The 12,098-nt window shown below is 38.5% G+C and overlaps 1 protein-coding gene across 32 annotated transcripts in view; it reads left to right on the top strand.

The window, feature by feature from the left end:
• The window catches only part of ENOX1 (ecto-NOX disulfide-thiol exchanger 1), a 542,128-nt gene that overhangs the window by 101,750 nt on the left and 428,280 nt on the right, over nt 1–12,098 (top strand). For 18 of the 32 annotated variants that reach the window (XR_003092514.1, XR_003092515.1, XR_003092516.1 and 15 more), the window contains 2 exons: nt 6,347–6,495; nt 7,680–7,753. The exons of 1 other annotated variant lie outside the window; for it this stretch is intronic. The gene's annotated coding sequence lies outside the window, so the exon portion shown is untranslated. The remainder of the gene's footprint in view (nt 1–6,346; nt 6,496–7,679; nt 7,754–12,098) is intronic. 13 more of the 32 variants (XM_025196201.1, XM_025196198.1, XM_025196200.1 and 10 more) reach the window with 1 other exon arrangement.

Raw genomic sequence — 12,098 nt, 5'->3', positions numbered from 1 at the left:
GTGCGATTTGTGGGGGGTTTTCTTCTGTACTGCAGCAGTTCTTCATGTGGTTTCCAGGTGGCTCTTTCAAACGTGTGATCTGCCTCTCTGGAGGAGTGTCCTTGTTGAATGAAAGCCAAAGTCCTTGTTGAGTGTCTATATTTAGTCCATGATTTTTGTATCCAGTAGATTGAGGAAGTGAAGTTCATAGGCTTGTCTGTGAAAAGTGTTTTGTAAATTTCCTTTGAGGATTAAAACTGAGAGATTGGCTAGAGAGTGGTTTTCTTTTGAGAAATGTTCCCCCACAGCTAATTGGGTATTCTTGTCTTTGATAGATTTCCAGTGTGTGGTAATGGTGCACAGCTGTTGTTTCGTTTTTCCTACATATTTTCTGTGAGGGCATTTGATACACTGGATGAAATATATAATATTTCTGGAGGTGCAGTTGTGAATTCCAGGAATGTTGATGGTTATGTTTTGGGTGCAGTAATTGTGGGGGTGGTGGAGATGTCGTGGTAGGTTTTACATTTTTTGTCATTGTATGGTCTGGATCCATTTGGTGTGTTTTGGTCCATAGGAAGTTTGCTTCTCGTGATGAGCAGGGATCCTGGTTTTCTCTGATTTAAAACAATCCCCAATTTTCAGTTTAAAAAAAAGTAACCCCAAATCCACATTTGTTTCATGTAATCACAGAAAAATTTGGATTTGGGGTTACTTTTTTAACTGTAAATTGGGGATTGTTTTAAATCAGAGAACACCAGGATCCCTGGTGATGAGGTTAGTGAGGTTTGGTGCTTGTTTAAAGGCTCGGATGGGTGGTTCTGAGATCTTCCCAGTTTCTGTGATAGCCAGAGCATTCACTTGGTCCTACCAAGGGCCACTGGGAATCATTTAATGAATGTGGACCCAAAAATGCCTAGCCAGTGATTGTGTTTTCCCTGCACATATGCTTAAGGATGTGAACCCAGACTTTACATACCAATGTGTTTTGATGGAGAAAATGACTAAACAGGTTAAAAAGTCTTATTTCATTATCTTGTAGCACACTTCATTGCACACTGTGTGTGAAGTTAATTTTATCAATGATACACATGCTAATATATTTTAGCAAAGCTATTTTGATATACTGAAGCCGAAGTCCTCTATACAATACTTTTCTTAAATGTATTAGACGTTGCATCTTAGGGGAGCTGTAAGAAGATTGACTCCCAGGTATAATCTTTTCCTTTCTCTTCCACGGAAAAGTTAGAATGTTTAATTTGACTTATGGTAATTAGTATAATTTCACATGGGTTCTGGAGATAAGAGAGGAGGTGGGATGTATTTAGCTTCCTTAATTTGCCTTTATTAAGTACGCCAAGCACAAACTTTTGGTCCTTGATGTAGAGTCAAAGGTGGAAAATGCTGCTGAACTAAATTTAAAATGAAAAGTTCTTCTAAAATACTGGTGGTGATGATGATGGAAGTAAAAGTGGAAGTCTGAATAAAGGAAGTATGATAAAGGAATATTTTCCATTTGTTTATTCCCTTATTTTAGTCTATGTGTATGGGGCTTTTGGAAATGAACTAGAGCCACGAATGTGCCTATCTGAAAGTAAAATTATGATTAACAAAGTAGGGCAGGGTGGCACCTTAAAGATTGCTCATGGGCAGATGTTACTTTTATAGTGCTAGATGTGTCACAGAACTTTGAAACAAAGAAGTGCTGTAATACTCTCCAGGTAGGGTGCATGGTAGGGATTGCAGTTCTGCTCCCTGCCTCTCTGTCCATGGGGGTGGCAGGCTGTCAGTGCATGGGCTGCTGCCACTGGACTCTCTTGGTGGGGCTGCTGCTTGCTCCCTTGATCCCTTCTCTCCCCTTCAGGAAATTAGAAGACTAAGAATAATCAGGGACTGCCCTCCCTACTGTCCCTCCTGCTGCCCTTGGAGGGGAGGGACAGAGCACTGCACAGTGCTGAGGGTCCAAGAGATTTTCCTGTAACACTATGGTACATTGTACAGATGTTATATGTAGCATTACATTTCCTGTTTCCTGTTTTTGTGGAACGTCTTCCATTTTGTACCACTATAGGGGATGGGCACTTTTGTCCACTCAACTATTTTAATCCTACAAATGTAACGTCTGTCTGTGGCCTAACTGGTTCGGAGAGGCATGCGTTTTTATAGGGAGCAACCTACTTTTCATGTGCCACCATGCCCTACCTTTTTCCTGTTTTCAAACTAATAGGGTTAACTACCTTATTAAACAGGTACATCTTAAAATATATCATATTTATTGAAGGAGTTATTGTTTGATTGTTAACTGAGAAAATATTAATGGTGAAAATAATCAAAATGCTAAAATTCTAATATAGTTCTAAATCTGGAATTCTAAAATAATCATTTGAGAATAATGTTGCAAAGAAACAAGCCATGCTAGTTAGTATTTCTTTACTTGATACTGAAATTGTTGCCCTCTGATTTCAGAAATGCAAAAATTCAGTACTGTAGACTATCCAACTTAGTCATGTTTTCTAATGGATGAATAAAATGTATCTGTTTGATAGCTGCAGTAATTACTTCAGTAATAATATGAAATGGGTAAGGGATGATCTAAGACTTGGTGAGATCACTTATTTATTAGACAAAATCTGTATCTTGTTTTTATTTTCAGGTTGTAAGACAATCAGTGAGCATATCTGACAGTGGAATGCTCTTCTCATATAGATTAATAGATAATTACTCATTGTATTATTTTTAACTTTTGTTTTTACCATCCTAGGATTAGAAACCTTTTTCTCTAATATGAAAACTTACATTTTACATAAATGTGGCTTCTTCCAAGTGAGTGGATTTTTGGAGGTCTAGTGTGTGGTGTCTAAAAGAATTGGAATAGATACCTTTTGGCTTGCTTGTCATTCAGAGATCCTCAGCAGACACCAACAGCATTTTTCTGTGCCATACCCAGGTCTAAAAACAGAAAGATGAGGATGCAGGAAATCTGTATCTGTCTTTCAGTTTTTGCTTGGTTTACTTTGTTGCATTATTCTTTTTATGCTTTGCCCAAAATAAGATACTATTTCTTCCAACAGGAGAAGACTGGTTGTAAGGTTGTAAATTACAATCTTTTATCCTAGTAATTTAATTTAAATCTTAGCTATTGGCCAAACACATTCCATAGGGTTCTACTATGTGATGCACAACTAACCCTTTCTTCATTATAGAGGGCTAAACATTCAAAAAGCCTGAGGCGGAATTGATCCAAGTTGCGTGGTTTTCTGTAAGTGGTGTAGTTTAGATTAGTAGCAAACAACACACATTCATTCTCATCTGTGGGAGAGGGAGCAAATCTTAGACTGGGTTTTGCCATTTTTAACCAGTGTGCCAAACTTCTGTTCTATTAACAGGTATAGACTGGTTTTGTGTGCTGAACTTCTGTTCTGGATATAGACCAGTTTCTGATAACTTATAACGGTAAAAGTGTAATGTCTGTACCTGGCTGAGAAGTGTTCTGCAGAGGCTAGAGGCTTCAGCATTCAGTAGTAACCATGGCTGCTACAACTGATGAATGGGTGCTGGTATATCTATTTTTATTTCTCTAATATATCACTAACGGTGGTTACAAATTAAGATGAAGAATCTTGTATAAATGTTCATTTGCATAGATAGAATAGGTGGTTGCCAAAGGAAATTAATGTTCATGGAAAATTTCAAATAATTTTAAGCTTCTCCACCCACCCAACTTTCCATAGTTTTTCTTTCTTTGTCAAACTGGGAAAAAGGTTTTTTTTTTAAAAAACGCTTTTAAGAAAAAATGTTGGTTTTGAAAAACAATGACAAGTTTATAATAGTTTCAATATTTGATTTCTAGTTTTTTATTCCTAAAAATCTGGAAACTATCAACCAAAAGTACAGGGTTTAAAAAAAAAATTATTTCAGAAGCTATATGTTGTTGAAATAAATGGTTTGATAAAGAAGGTAGATCAGCTCCAATAGGATGGTGTTAAAAATACAGCAGCTGAAAAGACCTTGGGCTCCTTACACATCTTATGATGCATCCCTCAGTTGTGGTCAGTGCTGGAGAATGTGACTAGGATTCTTACTTTTAAATCTGGAAGTTGGTGGGAAATCTCACTTCAGGCTGAAATTGTGAAAAAAAAAAGGGGGGCGTGCTTAAATTCATCAGGCTTGGAAATAATGATAAACGCCAAGACGTCAAAACAACTGAGGAAACTATTCAAGTTATACCAGTATGCAGCAGCATGCCTTCAATTTGTCTGTAGCCAAATGCTTTTTCTATTTAATAATCCTGTCTTCCAGGGTCTAGAGTGGTGGTTCATTGTATGTAATGTGTTGCTGTCGTGCCATCGGGCATTAAAAAAAGAGATTGAAATTATCTTGAGGAAACCAAATCGCTTTATTTCAAAGACAAATTAGACTGATGTATCTTACCATCCTCTATAGATTTCTTCATAAGCGCATTACTAGTTGAAGAGGTACCAGACATTTTATATATTATAGCAATTTGCATACGTTCATTAAGCTGTACTTTGTAAGGCATACTGACAGGGGCATTTGATGAATTTTTTTTGTGCACTGCATTGTGTCTTTACACAGAGCAGTCTGTTAAATTATGCCTTTGTCCTTTAGTCTGTCAGTTTGTCAGTACTGGAAAATGAAGATGTAAGTAACTCTGGTAGGTTTTTTTTTGGTATTTAAATGTAGGATAACTTTGGAAGGCATAATTTTTTTCTAAGATGCAGCCCATGATGATAAAGAAAGAAGAACAGTACACATAAATACTATTTCTGATTGGTTTCATATCTATATGTGTTTTTCAGAATGTCCACTTCTAAAATGAATGCTACTTGGATGCAGGGTTTTAGAAATGATATGGTAGTGACAAGAGTGCAGGTCTGTTCCAGTTAAACAATAGTGTGAGCAGGTAGTTTTCTGTGTCACGTTTGCAGGCAAGTATTTAGAAGGAGCACCACAGTGCAGTGTGATAGCTGATTTGCCGGGCAGATACAGCGGCACTTTCTTATGCCATACCTGTGAACCATATTTCTCCTACTAGATCCTTTCCCTGTACTAGATCCTTCCTCCCCTTAACTAGATCCTTCACACAGCATATTGTGCATGATATCCCAGACCTTTCCTGTGCATTTTGGGTAGCAAGTTACTGCACTGCTGAAATAGTTGAATGATGACTACAACTACATTATTTTAATGAAGCTTTAGGTTAACACCCCTTTTAGATGAATCAGAGTAGTTCATGTATCAGACATTTTTGTTTCAGACTGCCTGCCAGCTCAGTCAGTGCCATCTGACATTGTGATGGCATTTGATTCTTCATTCCCATTTTGAATGGTGTTGTTAGAAGAAAAATGTACCCCCTTTACTATTTTGGTTCCAGAAATACCAGCAGAAGGAGGTTTTTTGTCAGAGCTATGCCAGCTCCCAAAAATTTTGAAAGAATTTGCTGCTAACAAATCCTTGTCCACACCGTGGGTTTTGCCAGCAGACCTGTGTTGGATATGGGGTGGGATCTTTTCACATCCTTATCTGTCAGATCTGCTGGCAGAACTTTGATGTAGACAAGCCTATGGAATCCAAATGGCAACTTGTAGGAAAGGCGCTGCCTCACTGGGCCAGTCGAGTTCAACCTGTATGTGATGATGTTAATGTGGAATAAACACTGCAGCAGGGAACTGGGACTAGAGGCAGAAGATATTGGCAGAAAAAAGGATAAGAGATGAGACAGAAACACAAGAGGGGAAAGGGTAGATTAGAGAGTTTACATCATCTGAAGAAGAGAACATCACAAGGCTAAGTGATGGACCAGGAGGAAAGTAAAGAAAAAGAAACAGAGATAGTGGTAGGGATTACTCAACAATTCTTTGTATTGTTCCTGATGGTATAACTTACTAAGTAGCTCCATTGCTTTTATAGATGTTTGGCTGATTTTCATTTTAGCTTTAATGGGATTCTCTTTGTGATTCCTGTGTTTCTCTTCTTGGAGGCTCTGACACCTTTGGGGATCAAATGGTATGCAGAGCGATAGCCCTGTTGTTCATACACCTTTAGTGTGGATTCCAAACTTTTAAAGTCATGCATTTGACAGAAGCAGTAGGGGCCATAAATGAGTATATGGAGTAAACAGTCTTGGAAACTGTCATATTTCTAAAGATTTCCTGGAATATATGGAATGTAGAGTCAAGTGGGATTTTTGTTTTTTTTTAAAATATAAAATAGTAACTGCAAGTCAATATGCTGTATCTCTGGTAAAAGGAATTGGTAAAATCCTCACAAACTATTGATTTGAAATTTTTCTTCTTGTTCTGATTCTCAAAAACACCCTGAACTTTATGCTTGTTTGTTTCTGCAGGAATGATAACAAGGGAAATAAATTTAAAATATCAGCACTGTTAATTATCTTCGGACTTTAGAATAAACAGCACATTAGGAGGAATGGAAGCACTTTATATTTCTCTAACTGCACATTCACACTAAGAAATACCTGTTTTTCATCAAAAGGTCAGTTACGTGACCAAGAATATGAATGGCTGGTGGGCATAGGTTTCCTGACTACTGGATCATTTAATCTTGTTGGGGTGCCTTCGCTCTATCTACATGAGAGTTCATACTAGTGGCAGCAATGGTGTAGTTTGCAGGTGAAACCTGGGCAAGAAACTAGTGTAGACTCACTTGTAGAGCTATTATTGTCTAACAGCATTTTCTGCAGAAATCATAGATAGTGATGGGATAGGTGTCTTAGAAATATTCAAAGTAAATTGGTAGACAGAAACTGATGGGGATATCAGCGAAGTGGTGGTACATAAAAAAGACATACTGAAGCATAGCCAGACACTTAAACTGTTGCCGGTTCTTTCTGTGTTTTCTTTTCTTTCTTTCCCTGGTCTGTTGATTTTTTGTTTGTTTGTTTGTTTTCTTTTCTTTCTGTGCTACATCTTTCTGAGTTAACTGTCTCCCCACCACCCCCCATGCTTTCTTCACCACATTAGATTTATCAAATAGATTATTCCATCTATGTATCACTGTGTCAGACTCACTAGGAGAATTTATAGAGGCTCTAGGGAATAATTGTGGCTAGGTGCTATGCATGTGCCTGCAAAATTGTATGCAGCCAACATTTAGAATGTCATAGAATTGCCCTTTTTAGCATTTCATGAGACTAAAATGGCAAAATATGATGATGATCCTCATTTGTACATGGTTCTTTTATTTGTGCCTTTATTCTACTGCAAATCCAAGGTTGTTTAAGGCTCAAATATGTGTATATATAGCAGTGTGTGTGGTTTAATAACAGATTTTTTCCCCCTGGTATGTCACTAACAGTTTTGCATATTGAATGTAAGGTTTTTGTTTTGTTTTGTTTTGTTTTTGTTCTGTCATTATGGATGGTTGTTACAAAATTAGTAGTCTGAAACATGTTTCCAGAACCTATATTGTACTATTTTTGAGTTTTGCATCCAAGTTTACTTTAAAGATGTATATAGTTTTTCTGATATTCAGCAGATTATCAAATAGTGCATCATTCTTATCATGCATAAAATACTCTGCATGATGGTAAATGACTGGTATATTTGAAACTTATTACCAAATGGTAATTTTGTACATTGAGTTTACTTTTTCTTTTATGTGCTTAAACCACTTACTTTTAGCAAGATACTTTTAATATATTTGATTTACCTTTTCAGCTCTTGAACATTGAACTTGAAGCAAACCTTGATTGTATGCTCCAACAAACTTGGAGAAGATCTACAATACAAAGGTACCATATAGGATAAATCTATACGTTGTGTTAAATGATTTGGAGAGTGCTATATGCTTTAATGTCAGTTTAATGTTGCATTTCTTAAATCTCCTGATAAATCTCTTGTCATAAATGAGGTAAAAAGTTAGTTCTTGCTGGGATAAATGTTCAGTAATGTATGTGTCATTTCTATGGCAAAACTTAGAAATGCATAATAAAAAGTTGTTGTTTAGAGAGAGATGCATAGCAAATATGGAAGTTTCTTTTCAAATTAAGTGCAAATGTGTTTGTGCATGTAGTGTTATGGAATTTGGGAAGGCAAAAAAAGATGGAGAATCAGTAAGGCTAAGATACAGTTCTCTATTTGAGTCCTGCTTCTCCAAACACTTTGTCATATATGTAACTTTGCTGTTGTGCTTATTCTCACTGACTTCAGTTGTGACTACTCATAGTAAAGTTAAATATGTAAAAAAAAAAAAAAATGTTGCAGGATCAGGCCCACAGTAGACAAAATCTAGCTGTCTTTTAAAGTTTATGTTAAAATTGGTTGCTGTTGAGGCTGGAATGTCACCTGAGACATGCGGGTGTACAGGTGTTAAAGAATAAAGTCACAAGTATAGGTAAATAGTTATCAGCTCATTGGGAGTCACTCAAATTAGGTCTTAACAGCTGTGGCACTTGAAAATGCTGCTGAACTATTGTTGATGAAGAGAAGGAAATTAAGAGATTCTCAAAATTATTTATTGATCTAGACAGTCTTTCCATTTTAGATCTAAAGAGAAGCAGGTTTTTTGAATGGATGGATTTGACAAACAAACTTTTATTTGATCTATACAGGGAGCTTAAAGGAGATTTTGAATGGCAAAGAATGAATTGTTCTTATGAAATAAAAATGAGGACTAGCTCTTGATGTAGTGGTACCCCTGGTGAAGGACAGAATTTGACATTAACCTGGCTGTTCCCTAATGAAAATACAATATATTTATATAGCTGTATTTTTATCTGGAGATCCCAGAGTGTTTGGAAAAAATTGGAGAAGGGCTGTTATTTCCTTATGGGTGGGGATGCTGAGAGAGAGAGAGGACATGTGCATCGTTAGTGCAAAAGAGCCAGACCCTGTGCTGGACCCTCTCCTGCACCACCACAGTTCTAGCAGAGCAGGGCCTCATAGAGCAAACAGTAGCAACTCATGCAAAGGACTTGGGAGGGCAAGTTTCTCTGATCTTGTCTCCCTCACATTTCAGGAATTTCCTCCATTGTTTCTCTCCTTTAGCTTTATTCTGCTCTTCCTTTAGTGCTTTTGTTCTCTAATTTGTTCTACTTTCTTCTTTCTTTTCTTTCTTTTTTTTTTTGCCTTTCATTTTTGCCTTTTTTACATCTTTGGGTTTTTCCCTTCCCTTTTCAATTTTTTTCAGAGTCTCTATGGGATTGGCAGCAGTAACATCGTCTTATATGTGGAAGGAGTATAGGCTTTAAAAGAAAGCTTTAGTAGAATTAGATTCCCCTTTTTATCAGCAATTCAGAGCCTTTGCTAAAAGGAAATGTGTTAGCCATCCTGTAAGTTTTACTTTTGTGGCCAGCTCCCATGTTTGTTCCCTGTATTTTTAAGCCCTATGAGCATCTGCCTTGTAATTAATACCTATACCCAGTTGAAGAATAAGCCTAAACCTTGTTCTTAAACTCAACACAAACTTTTATTTAATGATAGTCTCAATCTGTTTGTGGCCTAAACTTGTTCTCCTTGGAGGAACGTAAGAGCATTTTTACATGTGTTCCTGATGCGGTGCCAGGTGCTTTTAATTAGCGAGCCAGGCTAATGAAAAGTGCCTGCACGTCACATGCATCAGTGGTGCAGCACACCTGCGCACTTAGAAAATGGTGGTGGTGTGGTTTTAACTAAAGCACATTGAACATGTTTTAATTTAAAGCACACTGCCACCATTTTCTCAGCATGAAGGCGTGCTGAACCCAGGGCAGAGGTGTTCTGCACCGCTGGTACACATGACACACGAGGCTGCCAGAGCACATCAATTTACATGCTTGATTAATCAAGTCTGCTCTGATGTGCTGGATTTCCAGTGCACAGGAGCAGGCTCCCTGCATATGTTTCAGTGCCTTAAATGCCCTTCAGTGGCATCAATAGTGAACCATATATCTGTGCACATCCAAGTAGAGATTGGGTTAATAGGACTGCTGCTTTCTGGCTGGTGTTCTTTTCTGCATCATGTCTGGTGCTCAGATGTTAGCAGAATTCCTGGGAGCTCCAAGCTGAAAGGTCCTGCTGTTTCCAAAACAGGCTGCCATTACCTACAGTCCTGGTCGGGAGTGAAATGGTTCTTCTGCTCCTTTCTCTGCTCACAATTCCCCTTTCCATTGAGATATAAGTTACTCTGTTTTCCTGAAGCACTGTCCAACACAATTCAGTTCCTGAGACTTACAAAGATATAGTTCTGCAGGCAGAAAGGCAGAAGTAGTGTATGATGTTTTTATGGCACAGTTCACTTTCTACTGGTCCTAAGAACTAGTGACCACATGCATCAAACCATGCAGGCACCACCCAATGGTTCTCCATAGACAGATGGCTCATAAACCTGTAAGCGTTTAAGCTCTAGTATGTGGAGTGCCAAACACTGATGAGGTAACCAAATTCTTTGGTTCCTGTCACTTTGCCCAAGATTCCAGCAAGGAATGATTTACATATGTGCACATTTTTGGATAGTCTTTCAAGCAGGTCATTGAGCATAATGTATTTGTAAATGTAACCTCAAATGGATATATGGATCTGAGTGTGTTTTTATGAATAGTGGTTATGTAAAAGTGCATTACCATTTGACTGGTTATTCGCCTGAAATGTTTCGCAAATGGTTGGCAGCACTGTAATATGAGTTGGTAAGAAAGATGAAAGAAAAGCATAAATGGAATAGGTCAGACTGACCTTAGTTTAGGTCACTATAATCTTGGGTGGAGTCTGAGGTAGAAAAACTCTAGCAAGGATTCATATTATGGTAGTGGAGATAGGGTGGCTCCTTAAGGTGGTGGAAAGTCATGGGGAGTCAATGCAGATCAAAATTGGCAGTTCTGCCCCTTTGAAAATGGAGTCAGGTCAACCTTGTAGGTGTCTCCACCAAGGGGCGGCAATGCCTTAAAAAAATGAAGTAGGTTCTTTGCCATAGGTGGTTGATCCAAACTGATAAGGGTAATCACCTAGCATGGTCATCGTAGAGGACAGTCTGGTTGTCCCCTGTCCTCTTTTGGTACAAAACTGGATGCCTTTATTATTTCTTCAAGAGAAAAATAGAGGACATAAAGGCATCAGGTTTCGTCTCAATAGAGGGCAGAGTAGCAGAAAACCGGAATGTCCTGTATGATGGCCACCCTATAATTACCTACGCTCCTGCAGTAGAGAGAGAGTGAGGTACCTCCAGAGGGTGATTCTGGGAGCTCAGATATTGAGCTGGGAGGTGCCTAAAGATAGTCAATAAGAAGTGGTAGGCACAGAGCTGTGTCTGAATCCTTGCCTTTCTTAAGGGGTTAGGCTGCTTTCTAAAACATTAGGTGCTTCTTTCATCTCAGATCCAGGGTGCTCAGAGTGGAGGCATCAAATTGACCGCTAGTGATAATGGTGCCCACCTTTTGCATAATAGCCTAGCAATTTGCCTGTGAAGGGGGGCTCTCTTTTAGATCCTCTTCCTGTTGAGGGGATTCAAGTTTTTTCTCCCTTCTCTCAGGAGAGTGCACTCCTGCCAGGACCATTTCTGGATTTTTTATGTTAGGCAGTCACTAGTTAAAAAGCAAAAATAATCCTGGCAAGAAGGACTAGAACCCAAGTTTCCTCCTTTCTATTGATGTGTTGATATTACTGGGCACATAGTGTCATTTTATCCTTCTAGCTTTCTGGAAAGTGCTCTAACCAGTAAGGTATTGTGCAAAAGGTGGATGTTACCCTTCTTACCTTTCAGGGTTCCTAAGTGAGATTGATTGAGAGAGAAGCACTTTGTACTGAACTGAGTGATGTCAGGGTGAGTTAGATGTGCTCTGTGGGCATCTAATGGGTCAGGGTAGATTTTAGGTTTTTTCCAGTTGGGCTTAGCCGAGATTTTAGATGTCCACATACTTGAACTGGATTGCTTCTGATCATATTTAGAAGACTTGAGACCTGTGGGTGCCTGTAGACATGCAGGGAGGCTGGTCCAACATGCTGTAATTACAGCACGTCAGAGCAGACTCAGTTGGGTCTGCTGGAGCATGCTAATTAGAATGCTCCAGCAGCTTCCATGTCTCATGTGACAGCAGCCCTGTGCTTCAAAATAGTGGTGGGGGAATTTTAAGTAAAGCTTCCTCTCTACTCCTTTCATCCCCCCCC

This window comes from Alligator sinensis, unplaced genomic scaffold, assembly GCF_000455745.1.
Source record: "Alligator sinensis unplaced genomic scaffold, ASM45574v1 scaffold59_1, whole genome shotgun sequence".
Classification (NCBI taxonomy): Eukaryota; Metazoa; Chordata; order Crocodylia; family Alligatoridae; genus Alligator; species Alligator sinensis.
The sequence above is the reverse complement of the archived record's forward strand: the minus strand, read 5'-3'. Positions and strand labels throughout refer to the sequence as shown.